At 70.3% G+C, this 5,000-nt stretch overlaps 1 non-coding gene across 1 annotated transcript; it reads left to right on the top strand.

Annotated features, from left to right (window-relative positions):
- Nucleotides 1-1,493: 1,493 nt before the first annotated feature.
- On the top strand, nt 1,494-1,612 carry LOC135979224 (5S ribosomal RNA). Its single transcript, XR_010596550.1, has one exon. It is a non-coding gene; the product is annotated as a 5S ribosomal RNA (ribosomal RNA).
- Nucleotides 1,613-5,000: the final 3,388 nt, after the last annotated feature.

Genomic DNA, 5,000 nt, shown 5'->3' with positions numbered 1-5,000 from the left:
AGGTGAACCCGTTCGATTCCACGGGTTGACCTGGTGCCCGGGAGGGGACTCTGAAAATTTTTCAGCCCTTTCGACTCGGGGTTGACCTGGTGGCCGAGAGGGGACTCGCACGGCAGGCAAGCCGCCCTGGGCTCACCCTCCCCGGCCGCAGCGAGGGACTGCCTCCCGGTCGACTGGATCGGGCCCCTGGAAGTCTGGAAAAAAGAATGGAACCTGACGCCTCCGAGGAGGGGGCGCCCAGGGAAGGAGGGAGATCCGGGTTGACCTGCTGACCGGACGGGAAAGAGGCCACCGGGCGTCCCCCCCCCCTTAAAACCTAGGGGTTGACCTGGTGGCCGGAAAGCGAACCGGCCAGCAGGTGAACCCGTTCGATTCCACGGGTTGACCTGGTGGCCGGAAAGCGAACCGGCCAGCCGGTGAACCCGTCCGATTCCACGGGTTGACCTGGTGGCCGGGAAGCGAACCGGCCAGCAGGTGAACCCGTTCGATTCCACGGGTTGACCTGGTGCCCGGGAGGGGACTCTGAAAATTTTTCAGCCCTTTCGACTCGCGGTTGACCTGGTGGCCGAGAGGGGACTCGCACGGCAGGCAAGCCGCCCTGGGCTGACCCTCCCCGGCCGCAGCGAGGGACTGCCTCCCGGCCGACAGGATCGGGCCCCTGGAAGTCTGGGGGGGGGGGGGAATCGCCCCACGCCTCCGAGGAGGGCTGCCCGGGCGGGCCTGGCCCCGGAGCTCGAAAAAAAAAAAAAGGATCGGGCCCACTAGAGACATGGACCAGGCCGCCCTGGGCTCACCCTCCCCGGCCGCAGCGAGGGACTGCCTCCCGGCCGACTGGATCGGGCCCCTGGAAGTCTGGGGGGGGGGGGGAAATGGAACCTGACGCCTCCGAGGAGGGGACGCCCAGGGAAGGAGGGAGATCCGGGTTGACCTGGTGACCGGACGGGAAAGAGGCCACCGGGCGTGCCCCCGTTAAAACCCCTAGGGGTTGACCTGGTGGCCGGAAAGCAAACCGGCCACTGGGTAGGCCGGTCGGCAACCTAGGGGTTGACCTGGTGGCCGGGAAGCGAACCGGCCAGCAGGTGAACCCGTCCGATTCCACGGGTTGACCTGGTGCCCGGGAGGGGACTCTGAAAATTTTTCAGCCCTTTCGACTCGGGGTTGACCTGGTGGCCGAGAGGGGCCTCGCACGGCAGGCAAGCCGCCCTGGGCTCACCCTCCCCGGCCGCAGCGAGGGACTGCCCCTCCCCACCCCCCGGCTGACAGGATCGGGCGCACTGGAAGTCCGGGACAGTATTTTCCCCGACGCCGGGGAGGGCGGGCGGAGGGGCTCTGGCGGCCAGCCCGGGCCCCGGAGCTCGAAAAGGAAAAAAGGACCGGGCCCCGCGAGAGACGGGGGCCCTGCCGCAGGGGGGGGGGCAGTCCGACCGGGGCTCACCGTGCGGCAGGCCCGGGCGTCGGCAGGGGAAAGCGGGCGAGGAGGCGCGGGGCCGGGTGCCTACGGCCATACCGGACCGAACGCCCCCGATCCCGTCCGATCTCGGAAGGTAAACCGTCCCGGGCCTGGCTAGTACTTGGATGGGTGACCGCCTGGGAATCCCAGGTGCCGTAGGCAGCTTTTCCCGGTCCGAGTCAGCTCTCTCTCCTTTTCTGGGGGGGAAGGAGAGGGGGGGACGGGCCGGAAAGCCCCTCGTCGCTCCTGCCGAGTCGGAGGTCGCGGCCGCAGGTCACGGGTCTGGGCGCCTGGGGTCCGGCTCCCCACCCACCCGGCTTCCTCCGCGGAGGACCCCCCCCGGGGCCACCGAAGCCGCTGGGGGAGACGCCGGGCATGGGGCGGACTGGCCCGGACCCTCCCGGCCGCCGGCCCGCAGGTCCGCCCCGAATCCCCCCCCGCGGCCACCCAGGCCAGGCCTGGCCAGGCGGGACGGACGGCGGGTGTCCAGCGCCCAGCGGCTTCCTCCAGCGGGGACCCACGGACCCCAAAGCCGCAGGGGGAGGCCCCGGGCCTGGGACGGACTCGCTCGGACCCCCTGCGCCCGGCCGCCGGCCCGCGGGACCGCCCCGAATCCCCCCGCGGCCACCCAGGCCAGGCCTGGCCAGGCGGGACGGACGGCGGGTGTCCAGCGCCCAGCGGCTTCCTCCAGCGGGGACCCACGGACCCCAAAGCCGCAGGGGGAGACCCCAGGCCCGGGACCGACTCGCTCGGACCCCCCGCCTCCCCTGCGCCCGGCCGCCGGCCCGCGGGACCGCCCCGAATCCCCCCGCGGCCACCCAGGCCAGGCCTGGCCAGGCGGGACGGACGGCGGGTGTCCAGCTCCCAGTGGCTTCCGCCAGCGGGGACCCACGGACCCCAAAGCCGCAGGGGGAGGCCCCGGGCCCGGGACGGACTCGCTCGGACCCCCCGCCTCCCCTGCGCCCGGCCCCCGGCCCGCGGGACCGCCCCGAATCCCCCCGCGGCCATCCAGGCCAGGCCTGGCCTGGCGGGCCGGTGTGCAGCTCCCCCGGGCTTCCTCCCCCGACGACCCGCGCCCCCCTGAGCCGCAGGCGGAGACCCCGGCCCCGGGGCGGACCGGCCCGGGCTCGCCCGAGCCCCCTGCGCCCGGCCCGCAGGACCGCCCCCCCGAATCCCCCGGGAGAGGCCCGGCCTGCACGCCACTGACGACCCGCGGCCCCCAAAGTCGCAGGAGGCGCCCCCCCCCCCCCGGTTAGCCCCGTCTCGCTCCGCGCCCCCCGCCCCTCGCTGCCGGGACCGGGCGCCGCCCCAGAGTCAGCCGCAGCCGGCCGGCCTGAGAGCTGCCCTCCTGTGGACGACGGTGAGTTTACCTTGATACTAACCGGCCGTCAGCCAGGTCAACCCCATTGCTAGACTGGGGTGGACCTGGTGGCCGAGTGGGGACTTGGAACATTTGACAGCTGCTTCCCGGGGCTTGACCGGTTGTCCTGAACGCCCCCCACCCCCACCCCCAGCCCCCGGCTCCTGCTCCCCTCTCCCCAGCCTCGGTGCTCCGCTCCCTGCCTCGGAGGCTGCCTCTCTGCGGCGCCTGCATCGCCTCCGAGGACGCGCACCCTCCGGAGGCTGGACGTAAACCCACCACTGCCGCCGACCCGGCTCTCCGAGGGACGACTGTGAGGCCCCCCACCCCACCCCACCCCCGGACCGCCCTGGGGACGACTGCTAAGCCTCCCCCACCGGACCGCCCGGGGGAAGACTGCGACGCCTCCCGCCAGGCCCCCACCCAGCCTGGGGGAAGACTGCTAAGCCTCCCCCCCACACACACACACACACACTGTCGGGGGATGACGATTAAGCCTCTCCCGGACTGCCCGGGGGAAGACTATTAAGCCTCCCCTGGAACCACTATTAAGCCTGCCCCCGGAGTCCTCGGGGGATGACTGCTAAGCCTCCCCCACCGGACCACCCGGGGCAAGACTGCTAAGCCTCCCTCCCACACACACACACACTGTCAGGGGAGGACTATTAAGCTTTCCCGCTGGAGCGCCCGGGGCGGACGACTGTTAAGCCTGCCCCCGGAGTCCTCGGGGGAGGACTATTAAGCTTTCCCCCCTGGAGCGCCCGGGGGGGGGGGGGGGGGGACGACTATTAAGCCTGGCCCCCGGAGTCCTCGGGGGACGACTATTAAGCCTCCCCCGGACCTGCTCCCTCTCGACTATTAAGCCCCCCCTCTGCGGTCCTCAGCACCACTGCCGCGCTGCCCTGGGAGTGGGGTGACATCCGGTCCGGAAAGCAAACCGGCCACCAGGTCAACCCGTCGAATCCAATGGGTTGACCTGGTGGCCGGAAAGCAAACCGGTCGCCAGGTCAACCCGTCGAATCCAATGGGTTGACCTGGTGGCCGGAAAGCAAACCGGCCGCCAGGTCAACCCAGTAGATTCAGCGGGTTGACCTGGTGGCCGAACGGGGACTTTGAAAATTTGACAGCCGCTTCCCGGGGGTTGACCTGTTGTCCCGGTGGGGACTTTGAACATTTGACAGCCGCCTCCCAGGGCTTGACCTGTTGTCCCGGTGGGGACTTTGAACATTTGACAGCCGCCTCCCAGGGCTTGACCTGTTGTCCCGGGGGGGACTTTGAACATTTTACAGCCGCTTCCCGGGGCTTGACCTGGTGGCCGAGTGGGGACTTTGAACATTTGACAGCCGCTTCCCGGGGGTTGACCTGTTGTCCTGAACGCCCCCCACCTCCCCCCCCCCGGCTCCTGCTCCCCACTCCCCAGCCTCGGTGCTCCGCTCCCTGCCTCGGAGGCTGCCTCTCTGCGGCGGCTGCATCGCGTCCGAGGACGCTCACCCTCCGGAGGCTGGATGTAAAGCCTGACACCCGCCACCGCCGCCGACACGGCTCTCGGAGGGACGACTCTGAGGCCTCCCCCCACCCCCGGACCGCCCTGGGGACGACTGCTAAGCCTCCCCCCCGCCCACACCCACACCCACACTGTCGGGGGATGACTCTTAAGCCTCTCCCGGACTGCCTGGGGAACGACTATTAAGCCTGCCCCCCCCGGAGCACTCGGGGGACGACTATTAAGCCTCCCGCGGACTGCCCGGGGGATGACTATTAAGCCTCCCCTGGAAGGACTATTAAGCCTCCCCCGGACTGGCCGGGGGACGCCTATTAAGCCTATCCTCGGGGGAGGACTATTAAGCTTTTCCCCCTGGAGCGCCCGGGGGGACGACGATTAAGCCTGGCCCCCGGAGTACCCGGGGGACGACTATTAAGCCTCCCCCGGACTGGCCGGGGGACGACTATTAAGCCTCCCCCGGACCTGCTCCCTCTCGACTATTAAGCCCCCCTCTGTGGTCCTCAAGACCACTGCCGTGCTGCCCTGGGAGTGGGGTGACACCCGGGCCGGAAAGCAAACCGGCCACCAGGTCAACCCGTCGAATCCAATGGGTTGACCTGGTGGCCGGAAAGCAAACCAGCCGCCAGGTCAACCCGTCGAATCCAATGGGTTGACCTGGTGGCCGGAAAGCAAACCGGCCGCCAGGT

The sequence above is a fragment of the Chrysemys picta genome, unplaced genomic scaffold, assembly GCF_011386835.1.
Source record: "Chrysemys picta bellii isolate R12L10 unplaced genomic scaffold, ASM1138683v2 scaf724, whole genome shotgun sequence".
NCBI classification, from domain to species: domain Eukaryota; kingdom Metazoa; phylum Chordata; order Testudines; family Emydidae; genus Chrysemys; species Chrysemys picta.
The sequence above is the reverse complement of the archived record's forward strand: the minus strand, read 5'-3'. Positions and strand labels throughout refer to the sequence as shown.